The sequence below is a fragment of the Gavialis gangeticus genome, unplaced genomic scaffold (genome assembly GCF_001723915.1).
Source record: "Gavialis gangeticus isolate Ggan-Ray unplaced genomic scaffold, GavGan_comp1, whole genome shotgun sequence".
Lineage (NCBI taxonomy): Eukaryota > Metazoa > Chordata > Crocodylia > Gavialidae > Gavialis > Gavialis gangeticus.
The window spans coordinates 25,260,376-25,272,926 of record NW_017729029.1 but is presented as its reverse complement, the minus strand read 5'-3'; the positions used below and the strand labels follow the sequence as shown (position 1 = coordinate 25,272,926).

The 12,551-nt window shown below is 43.0% G+C and overlaps 1 long non-coding RNA gene across 1 annotated transcript; it reads left to right on the top strand.

Moving 5' to 3' along the window:
- The first annotated feature begins 8,177 nt into the window (after positions 1-8,177).
- LOC109300402 lies at positions 8,178-9,779 on the top strand. The gene is made up of 3 exons (XR_002098199.1): positions 8,178-8,211; positions 9,591-9,594; positions 9,657-9,779. It is a non-coding gene; the product is annotated as an uncharacterized LOC109300402 (long non-coding RNA).
- The last annotated feature ends 2,772 nt before the right edge of the window (positions 9,780-12,551 follow it).

Below are 12,551 nucleotides of genomic sequence, written 5' to 3'. Positions count from 1 at the left end.
CAGCCTTACCTAGGGTCCTGGGGGCCTCTGGGAGATGTAGCTATGGTGATCCTGCTGTATGGAGCCTGGTCAGCAGCCAGACTGTGGCTCCAGCTGGCCAGGCACCAGTTTTGGGCAGTGTGCATGGCTACCATGTGCACTGCCCTATTTTTTTAGTCATGGGGTTTTCTGAACCCAGGGATTCCCCCCTCCCTCCCTTCGATCTCCCACAACACAGCCCACAGTTCCACAGACCCTAGGCATGTGGTATTGTAGCTAATGCTTAGAGGTGTCTATGTGTGTATGTGTCTCCAATTTCACTAGGACAGGAAGACAGAACAGTGTCCACTTAGAGCTTTTTGGAGCTAATCAGCAGGTCAGCTGGTAATGTCCCTCCATTCCTTCCTTGGAAAAAGCTGTTTAAGAAGAGCTTAAACTAATGAGAGAGGCTTTTGTTTTGTTGATGGGCTGCTAAATGCTGTGTTACCAGCCCCTTGCTGGCTCCCTCATCTGTCAGGGTTGCAGACAGTATGAAGAAGCAGGGAGAGAGAGATTAAAAAGCTCAGTATCACTAACAGATACATGCACTGCACACACCCCACTTTGCCACAGAGTGCTAACCCGGGGCTGGGGTCTGGCAACACCCCTGCCCCTTGAGCAGTGAGTGAGGAAAAGCCTGGGGTGGTGCAGGCAGGGTGGGGATTTAACCCCCCCCCCATCAGACCATCTTTCCAGGGGCTGACCACCCCGCCTCTCAGCTCAGTACCGTGGAAGGAAAGGGAGAGCTGCTCTAGCACCCCCCGGCTTCCAGCCTGAGCCACTACAAGCATGTGTCTGCATTTCCTCAGTCCAGAGGGTATGTCTGCGCAGTTGCAAACTGGTTCAACCTAGGCAGGTCAGACTAACCTGAAAATATTGAATCAATTCAGGCTCAGGCTTTTTTGAATGTTTGTTCCTACCCTAGGCCTTTTAGATAATGCTGTAAGTGGTAAGACATGCATCACACTACTATTTCCAGTGTGGGGGAGGGTGGGAAAATATATAGCTACAGACTTATAGTATGTAGAGATTTGGGGCCTAATACCACAATATTTATATTACTGATTCCACTAATTTTTATGATAGAGGTGGTGTGATCTGGAGAAAAAGATACTGGAATGGAAGCCCAGAGACCTGAACTATTTTTCAAGTTCTTTCAGAGACAAATATGTGCCTCAAAGTTTCCTGATCAGTAAAGTAGGAACAAGAATACCAACTTTGTCAGCATTCTAAATCAAGGAAGAAAAGTTTATATAAAACCATACATTTTTATTATTGTTTTTTCTCTCATATATGGCATTGCTGTTTCTCTGATATGTGGCATTGTGACCACTATTGTTGTCACTCACTTCTCTAAGGGGTACAATAAAATGAATTCCAACCACTACCTTATCTCTTTCTTTAGCCCTAGACTTAATTTTCTCCAAAGATGGCACAAGACAACCTGAAGTCTAAGTGCCTTGACTGCAATGAGCAAAGGCAAAATTTCACTTCCTCAAGGGCTGTGGACCCAGAGGTGCAGCTACTGAAGCAGTAGTCATAGCTAAAATGGCTCTGGTGAAGTCAGTGGAATTACAGTGATTTATGCTTGCCTTAAATATTAAAGCAGAAAACCAAGAAATGGAATAATATGCACAACTGCTGGATCTTCTTTAGGAAATATGTAAATACAATGATACACACTTGTTACAAAGGCTGACTGCATTTGACAAGGAAGGAAATACAACTGTTATTTTAATGTTTAACTTAGAGCTATAAAGAAATAGTAAGAAAATGGATTAAATTAGACAATGTCAGATAAAAGATAATTGAAAGAGAACATTTATATTAAATCTGTTTTAGCTTTGAATGTGGATGATAAATACTACATAAAATGCCAGTTATAAAAATGTGGCAGATATAACATAGTTCTTCACTCACAAGACAGAAGCTAGTTTGTTTTGTTGAAAGTACGCCAGTAGTGGTGGTGGGTTTTACTGTTATCTGATTTCATACCAACAATAATCCATTTTAAAAACTGTAGTAAGGAGGTAATATATTATCATGTCAGCTGCATTAAATGACTGCCTATTCTGTGTTATGCTCTTGACTTTACACAACAATGTTAAGTTGTTTTTAACAAAGTTTTTGAAATGAAAATAACATGGTGTCAAAATATTTTTTCCAGCCAATCAGCACTATTGAAAAGAATCACAGAGCTTTGAGTTTCCATGACAACTAGTCTCAAATGCTGAAAGAAGTATGCAAGTTCACTAATAAAGAAAGGTATTTATGAGAAGAAATAATTATTTATATAATACACTACACCATAAAAACTTAGATGCATCTTGTACAGTAGCTTCAAGAAAAAAAAGTCGTGGTAATTCCACTCTCTCGATGTTTTGTTTTTTTTTCCCCTTTAGGATGCTGGCAGTAGTGATGGTGTGGATTGTGTCCTTTTAATGGAGCCTATACTACATTATATTGCTTCCCATCTTCAGAAAAATATAAAAATAAGCATAGGACTTCAACACAACTATATTCACAATGTTCTTTCATTCAGATCATTTCTCAGTTTGTTACTGTTTCCCACTTACGTATATGTCATAGAATCAGTTAGTTCTGGACTAACAGCTCTAAAGACAGAACATTCCCATCCACTGCAAACACTTTCACTAGTAGGTTTTCTAGAGATGGCTAGATAGGTTAAGCTCAAGAATTAAGACAGACTTCAATTTTGCTTGCTTCTTCTAAACCTGGCTTCTCTGTAAGGCTGTTAATAATGCTCTGTGTTGGCTTTGTAGAAAGCTCCCCAGTGAATCCACTGAGGCCTTGTGTGGACTTCAGCGTCCTTCTGAACAATACATTTTATAGGATCAAGGACTCAGTATCAGATCCAAAGTTAATTTAAGTTAGTCCAAAGACTCCAGTTACATTTTAATAGGTTTTAGTTAGGCCCTTACATTTAAAAAGTTATGCAATCTCTTCAGTAACCAAGCCAATACAGTTAAAACACACACAAAAATAAAAAAAAAAACCCACAAAAAAACAGAAAGAAAGATAAAGGCATTGCTTAGACATTATTCTTTGTTACTCATTTTTAGTAGAACTATAGATAATGGATATTATATTAAAAATAATCTAGCTTGGTGCTATCCTTTTCCAACTGTAGTTGCATGCATGTTCAGGGACTCTGGGATCTACAAAAAGAGAAAGAGGTTATAACCTATTTGCAGTCATGTGGGAAACAAAAGATTTAGAATAATCATTTCCTTTTAAACTATTGCAGAGAGTTCTTAACCTGGCAACCAAATTTTTTTCCCAGAGCAAATAGCTGCGCCTTAAAAAAGCAAATTAGATAGTGCCCTTTCTACTTTAAAATATCCAGTATCCTAAAGTGTTAAAACCTCAATTAAAATTCCAAATTCACTGAAGTAAAAAATAGATTTCATCCTAAAGTAAACACCACTAAAGTTGATTTTAGCATAATTTTTGTATACATGTCTCCCCAATAAAGCATTCACTTTATATCACAATGGGACATGACAGGGTAGATACAGAAATATGCTTGCGTTGTAATGCATAACCAAGGTGCTAATATTTAGTGTCTCCCTTCAAATGGTAAGATGAAGTAAAAAGGACATATGAAGCACTTTCTGTTGAATATGAATTAATTCAGGACACAACTGTACAGTAGTACACTGTTGGCTAAATCTTGAAAGTGGAATTCTTTTTTATAAATGTCCCCATTATCTTTTTAATTACAGAAGTCTGACAATGAGTGAGTACAATCACCATTCATTTTGCATTTTAAGCAATTTGCAATATATAAGTAAATGTAAAATGAAGCAAAGGAGCCTTCACATGATTATGGGATAAATTAAGATGTGAATGGTCAGTCAAATCACACAAGTTATCTTCCCTTTGTTGCAATAGTTTAGCATTTATCTTTTGATCTATTAATTTCCAGTTTGTCCTTTCATCCTTTTTTAAAACCATCTTTTCATCTTTTTTGTGGTGATTCACTTTCATATTATAGCTTCAAAGTGTTTTTTTTTTAACCTCAGACTCCGTTAAAATTAAACAAATATTAATGTCCAGGGTAAGACTGCATACCTGTGCAGGGCACATGTTCATTTTATACCTCTGCACCAGCTATTTGTACAGTGGGAATGAGAGGGAAATCAGCTCTGCAGGTAGTAGTAGTAGTCTTGTGTATCCACCAAGAGTTTCACTGTGTAGGAAGGGGCAAGGAATAGGAACACATCTGGCTTTCCCTCTCCAGTGAACTAGCCAGTGTAACTACACCAGGGAACATGCTAAGCCAGGCAAAGCACTTGTAAATGTCCCCAGACCATAAGCAGGGTGTACTAGGAGACAACTTATGAGTCTGAGTCTTAATATACTTCCCAGGCTTTAAATGAGGCAACATAATAATGTGCTGCTCCTTAGTAATAGCTTGCATAAATGCCAAAATTGATCTTTTATAGATTACATTTATATACACCTTGAAATACAAAGATATCAAATTATATTTGAATTAACATAAAATACTATTTTAATGAATAAAGCATTATACTGCAATAATTACCTTGAAACTTCTCTTACTTTCCCTCCTCTGTACCAATACTCCACTGTATCATAGCTAAGAGCTACAATGAAAGCTAAAACTGAGCTATATTCAAGTCAATTGTCTTTCCTAAGACAGTCTACTGCAGGGATTCAAATGTGGAAGTTCCAACTTGTAAAAATGGTGAATTCTGGCAGGAGTTTGTAAGAATCCAGGCCCTTGGTAAACAGGGAATTTTGAAACAAGTCCGCCCTTGTGATGCCTATTTTAAGCCTTTCCTATGATAATCTCTAATTCTTCTGAAACTATACCCACTAATAAATTAAATGAGACATACAACCACATGCAGCCCATTCAAGGCCATATATCTGGATCTATAGAATCTGATAGGTTAGTTTGAGAGTAAAGCTGTTTGGCTTCTTCATTGCTAATAAGGTACTATTTTCAACGGCAGGCAAAGAAACAGTTACGCATCACTTAGGATCCTGTTGTCTATTACTTTCTCATAGCATATAAGTTCACCCTTTGAAATGCCTATAGCTAAGTTGCCAAAGTATATAATATTACCATAATGTCCTAGTGCATCAGGAAGTGGAATCAGTCAACTATGAAATGAATTTGTACTTCCACCAGTCTAATAACAATGGACTGCAGAGGGCTTTCCTCTCAAAACATTTGTTATATTTACGGTTATGGGGAGCCAGGTTTTTTATGTCATTGATAAATGAAATCACAGCTAATCAGAAATTGTCTGACAGATGGCCAGAATTTTAACTTCACTGCAAGATGCATGTCAAATCAAGAGGACAAAAGAGATGAGAGATGTCATACACTTGGTTCTATTAAGATCTTGCCTGTCATTTGTGCAACCTCCAAAAAACCCCCCCAAAAAATAAAACAGGAAAGGGAAAAAATTGGGTTTAATTTTTGATTGATACAAAATGAGGGAATATGGAAGATATGCATTTCTATGGGTATTTTTCCCATTTTAATTTTGATGTTTCTTGAACTGCGGTAAGAAATCATTCTAAAATATACAAGTAAGAATCCTTTTGTAGTTTAGCTTGTATAATTTGTGGAAGGCCATGAAGGCCAGACAAGGAGAGGAGAGGGAGAACTGGGCACATGTGCACCTCTACACATGTGTGCCCCCTAAACTTACCAGCACCAGCAGTGGTGGAGGAGGCAGCAGAGGCAGCGGAGGGGGCAGCAGCAGCTGATCCCGCTAAGGTTAGTGGGGTGTAGGAGCAGGCGCAACTGAGGTGGATCCGGAAGGGAAGCCCCCCAGATCCCTTTTGACTGAACCACCAGGGAGCTCTGCTCCTGAGCCATGTGCTAACAAAATGCGCAAACAGGCACTCTCTGTGAGAGTGCGCCAGTGTTTGAGCCAGTGTATGCACAGGTGGGCAAGCAGAAGAGGCCTGGAGGAAATTCTCAGAAAGGGAGAGGAAAAGGTACCACACTAAAAAAAAAAAAAAAATGATGTGGACATGGAGTTCTGCAAGGGGCTTGCCCAGGGGGTACCGCCTACCTGGGGTTCTCTGAGGCCTCCACCCAGATGGAGCCCATGTGGGAGCTGGTATCACTGTGCCCCCTGGCCTGCAGGGGATGCCCAATGGGGCTGGGGGGACAGGAAATAGGGGCCCCCACACCTGTCCTGCATGTGCCCATCTTAAAGCCTCGGAGGGGCAGGTGAGGGAGCTCCAGAAGGAGGTTAGCAGGCTGAGGGGGATCAGGGAAGCAGAGGATGAAATTGATAGGTATTTTCTTTCCCTACAGGGCCATGCACCAAAGGGAGAAGAGCCCCAGGAGGTGCCCTCCACAGAGGAATGGCAAAAGGTTCCCTCCTGAGCCAAGGCTGTTCACGGTGGTGCAGTACCAGCTCTCTGAGTCCAGATGAGGAAGAGCTATGAGGCCCTGGTGACATTGGAGGAGGAGGAAGGTGAGGAGGAAACCTCTGGAGAGAAGGTCATCTCACGCACAGAATGGGCTGAAGGAGGCAAACTGACCCAGAAGAAGAGATGCCAGGTACTCGTCATAGGTGACTCAATCATGAGAGGAACAGAGGGTCCCATCTGCCGTCAGGATCCCAAGACACGTGGGGTCTACTGTTTGCCCAGAGCATGGATTCAGGATGTGACAGAGATGATCCTGGCCCTCATCCAGCCCACTGGTTAGTACCCCATACTCCAAATACATGTGGGTACTAATGATGTACCCAGGAGCAGTCCAGCTCACCTAATGGACTACCAAGCTCTGGGGGGCAAGCTGAAGGAGATAGAGGCACAGGTGGTCTTATCATCGGCCCTTCCAGTGAGCAGATGGAGAGGACGCCATGAGACCTGCATCTGGGACGTCAACTTGTGGCTTCAGGAATGGTGTCTCGAGGTGGGGTTCAGCTTTCTGGACCATGACCCATACTTCAGGACAAGAGACATGCTTGGGTGGGATGGGCTTCACCTCTCCCCCAAAGGTAGGTGTGCATTCTCTTTCAGGTTGGCTGATCTCTGGTGGGCTTTAAACTAGGCTCATTGGGGAAAGGGGAGGATGAAGATAGAGCCACAGAACACCAAACCAAGAGAAAGCCACAAGAACAGCCCAGCCAAGACAGGCAACAAACACAAGAAGTACCCAGGTAAGAGACAGGGGCCTGGACAGTCTTGGGATTGGGGGGGTGGTTCACACACCCTCTAAAATGCCTTCTTAAATGCCTCTACTCTAGTGCTTATAGTATGGGGAACAAACAGGAGGAACTTGCTCTCCTGTTAGCTAACACAAACCCAGAGAAAGTGGGGTTCACTGAAACTTGGTGGGATCCAGCACATGAATGGGCAGTAAACATCAAGGGCTATAGGCTGTATAGGCAGGATAGAATGGGGAGGAAAGGTGGGGGCATGGTGCTCTATGTCAGAGAGTAATACACATCCTTAGCAAACAGCACCGGATCTGAGGTTGGGCAGACTGAGGTGCTCTGGGTCAGAATACAAACGGGACAGGAGGAAAGGAACTTAATGGTGGGGGTCTACTACAGACCACCCAATCAGGGGGAAGAGCTGGACCGGGAATTCTCAGGTCAGCTCGTGGAGGCAGTTAGGTCAAGGGACATAGTCATCATGGGGGGACCTAAACTATCCAGACATCTGCTGGGAAGAGCAGTAAGCCAGGTCTGACTGCTCATGGAGGTTCCTAGCTGATTTACAGCCTCTCCACCTAACCCAGGAGGTGCACAGTCCCAGCAGGGGACATGCATTATTGGATCTGATCCTGGTCCTTGCCACAGGTGATGACCTGGTGAGAGGACTGTGGGTTCTCAACCACCTAGGGGATAGCAATCACTGCCTGCTGGAATTCACCATCCAGCACAGGGTGTCAAATGCCTGCAGCAAGGCAGCAGCCCTGGACTTCAGGAGGGTGGATTTAAATGAGGTAAGGAGAATAGTCAGGGAGACACTGAGGTCCCAGAGGGGAGGTGATTTGGGAGTCCAAGAAGAGTGGTTGTTCATGAACAACATGAACCTCCAAGCCCAAAGGATGACAATCCCCATGTGGATCAAAGGGGGCGGGAGTGCTCAAAAGCACCCAGGGCTCACCAAAAGCATCCACGAATGTCTCAAAGCCAAAAAGGAGCCGTACACCCAATGGAAGTGTTGCCCTGTGGGGTCAGGCCAACTCTCAGGATCTCAATATTGCACTGTTAGACAGGAGGGTGTAACACAACTGCACATATACAAACACACAAATCAATCAGGTGCACACACACGCACACTACCAGCTCACAGGCACATGCACATCCAAATCAGCCTAGACACTTTCATACCTATTACCAATTCAAGCACATAGACTATATACTCCAGAAATTAAACACAGATCACTAATTCATATATCATGCACACAATGCCATATCTATATATATTTATACACACACACACACACACACACACCACTCGCACTAGCAACTCAGATGCACACACTTTCAAAATAACTAGTCTAGGTTCATGCACATCTATCACCAGTTTAAGCCCATACACACTACACACACCAAATTTAGACAGAATCAGTTACCAGTTACCAACACTTGTACATTCAAAGCACATATGTGGATTACTAATTCATATACCACACACACACACAATGATATCCATATATGTGTGTATATATATATGTGTACACTAATTTACACACATACCACCCACCTACACATACACACAGGTGAGTTCCTGAGTTGGGTGTTGTGATGTGTATGTAAGTATGTGCTTGGTGTACTTGGGATACCTGCGGGAAAGGTTAAGGTAAGAAAGTAGAAGTGTAGGGGGTTAAAGTTACCAGGACTGGGATTAGAACCAGTAGATTACAGGGGCCTGGGCTGAAGAACTGAGGCTTGGGGATAACTTCAGGTTAATTGATCTTAAATGATTAAAAGACAATGACCATAGCCTGCAGAACAGGGAAGCATGGTGGCACAGTCTGGGACTGGAGTCAGAGCTATGCAGTTTTGGGTGTCTGTAATGGTGAGAGTTGCTGGTTCTGCAGCGTCTTTTGTCTTTCAAATGCTGGTCTTGTCTCTGTTCCTGGGTGAGATGCATGGTTTCTGGATGAATCAATGTGAGGCAATGGCCCAGTTGTTACAGGCCATTCAGAAGAGGCCTGCTACCATTGTATTTCAATCATGCCCAATCACACTCATTCATTTGGGGAACCAATTTACATGGGAGGGATATGTGACTCATACAGTTGCAACACACAGGGGATGCCCTGGCAGAGGGCACAAGATGGAGACTTGACATGGAAACTTGACATGACTTTTGTTCACTTACAAACACAGGCCTAAACCATACAATATCCATGTGAAACAATAAAAATCAATACAAAAATGATAATAATACAATATAAAACAGTGGATATCCAAAACCAAAAACTTGCTACCAAAATAAAAATGTTTAAATCTTATCCTGCATCTTAGCTTACTTATACTTATCTGTAAGGAATAGAGAGGGAGTGAAAAAGTCAGAAACAGTTGGGGAAGGGGAGTGAATGCAATAAAATAAAATTTAAAAAAAAGAAAAACTGGGGGTTTTGCTACAGAAGGTAGGGGCCATCACCAAGGAGGATTATGTCTCCATTGCTTGAGATTGTAGGGTGGCTGTAAGGCAGGCTAAGGCAGAGATGGAACTGGGACTAGCGATCCAGATGAAGGATAACAGGAAGTCCTTTTTTAAATACGTAGTGGGTAAAAAGAAGGTAACGGGTAATGTGGGGCCTCTGCAAGACACACTTGGAAATCTGGTGGTCGCACCAGTTGATAAAGCTAACCTCTTCAACAGATTCTTTGCTTCCATTTTTCTGAGGAGGGACAGGGAAATCCCCCCCACTGGGATCTCAGCCATACCCAGGGGAGGCGCAGCCCAGCCCAGGGTCAGTGAGGACCTAGTCAGGGAATTTCTAGTGGGACTAGATATGTTCAAATCAGCAGGTCCTGATGATCTCCAGTCTAGAGTGCTGAGAGAATTGGCAGAGGTGAATGCAGAACCCCTGGCAGAGCTTTATGAGCACTCATGGTGCTCTGGCAAGGTGCCAGAAGACTGGAAAAGGGCCAATGTGGTCCCCATTTTCAAAAAAGGGAGGAAAGAGGACCCAGGAAACTGTAGGCCTGTTGGTCTTACCTCAGTCCTAGGAAAGCTCTTTGAGAAAATTATCCAGGAGCACATCTGCGAGAGAGCAGCAGGGGAGATTATGCTTAGGGGCAATCAACATGGGTTCATTAGAGGCAGGTCCTGTCAGACCAACCTGGTTGCCTTCTATGACCAGATCACACAATCCTTGGACACAGGTGTCACAGTGGATGTAGTCTTTCTGGACTTTAAGAAGGCCTTCGACATTGTCTCTCACCCCATCCTCATTGATAAATTAGGCGACTATGGAGTCAACACCTACATAATCAAATGTATCGCTAACTGGTTGGAGGACCGCACCTAGAGAGTGGTGGTGGATGGGTCATTTTGAACCTGGAGGGATGTGGGCAATGGGATTCCCCAGGGCTCGGTCCTTGGGCCTGCACTGTTCAACATTTTCATCAACGACTTTGACAAGGGGGTGAAAAACACCTTGTTCAAATTCATGGATGACACTAAAATGTGGGGAGAAGTGGGCATGCCAGAAGACAGGGACAGGCTACAACTAGAACTGGACAGGTTACAGAGGTGAGCGGATGACAATAGGATAGGTTTCAATACGGTCAAGTACTGCACCTGGGGAGGAATAACCAGAAAATACCTACAGGGTGGGAAACTCCCATCTTGTCAGCACAGAGGCAGAGAATGATTTCGAATTCACTATTGATTCCATGATGAACATGGGCTGCCAATGAGGGGAAGCAGTCAGAAAGGCTAACCGCACCTTGTCATGCATCCATAGATGCAACACGAACAAGTCCAAGGAGGTGATTCTCCCCTCTATGCAACATTGGTCAGGTCGCAGTTGGAGTACTGCATCCAGTTCTGGGCACTGCACTTCAGGACAGCATCAAGAGGGTCCACAGGGGGGCAAGTCACATGATCAGGGGGCAGCAGGGTAGGCCCTATGAGGAGAGGCTATGGGACCTGAACCTGTTCAGCCTCCAGAAGAGAAGACTCAGAGGGGATCTGGTGTCCATCTACAAACTGGCCAAGGGGGACCAGCAGGCAATGGGAGAGTTCCTGATCCCCCGAGCACTACTGGGAGTAAGAAGGAATAATGGCCATAATTTTACTGAGAGTAGATTCAAGCTAGACATCAGGAGTTACTACTTCACAGTCAGGGTGGCCAGGAGCTGGAACCAACTTCCAAGGGAAGTGGTGCACGCTCCTACCCTGAGGGTCTTTGAAACGAGGCTAGACGTTCACCTAGCTGGGATCGTTTGACGTCCGCATTCTTTCCTGCCCATGGCAGGGGGTCAGACTTGATGATCTGATTAGGTCCCTTATGACCCTACCAACTATGAAACTATGAAACTATAAGGCCTGGTTCAGACTGTAGAACAAAAACTTACATGAGTAGTCCTATTAACTTCAATGCAAATTATTAATGGTGAGATTCCTAAATTGTCAAGTGCTAGTTTGTTCAGTTGGAAAGCTCTGAATAAGAGATAATTCTACAGCAAAGAGTGCAATTCAGCTAGGTGCAATATGATCAATTCGAAGTATGAAACAAAGTGTTTCTACACATTGATTTCTTCACATCTTGCAACAATCTTTCTAACCTTCATGATAGATTGACTCTTCAAATTACAGCACACATTTATCTGAATGAAGTATCCATACCATGAAATCAATACACAGTTGTGTTCTTGCATTAAATACCTCCTTTTAAAAAGCACTATTAAAGCAATATAGAGGCAAATAGGTATGAGGTCTAACTTCTAGCTTGATCAGATGCTAGAAAATGAGGATGTTGAAACACAATAATGAAGACTTCCAAGAAGGTGGAATTGTTTTGTAAGGATGAGATCAAGATTATCCTGTCATAACAGTTCCTGACAGTTATTTTCAGCAATCCAAATTTGGTGAGAGCGTGTTGGGCAGGAGAGGGGAGGAGAAAGAAGCCAAAATTATGCTTCAGCTGTGCTATTTAAGCATAGTTTTGTACTAGGGGCAGTCTAAAGCTACAGTATATTGTCTTTGTAGAAATGTTATACCAGCAAAAGCCTTATTATAAATGTTTACTAGGAAAAAGTTTGTCCATTCAGGGAGAACATGTGAGATTTACCAGTAAGAGTTCTTTTGCAATGTAAGCTGACATTCCCACATATGATTTTCCTAATAAAGTTATATTGCAAACCTTTTCAGTTATAGACTTAGCTTCAGAGCTATGTCTCTTTTCCCTTCTTGTACACACCTGCCTATAAGAGAGAGTCAGAAGGGGCCAATCCTTTAGTGTAAGGACTGTACTTGTGCCATATTATTCTTTCTGAATGATACATGAGAATGGAGAATGTTCTTTTACATCACCA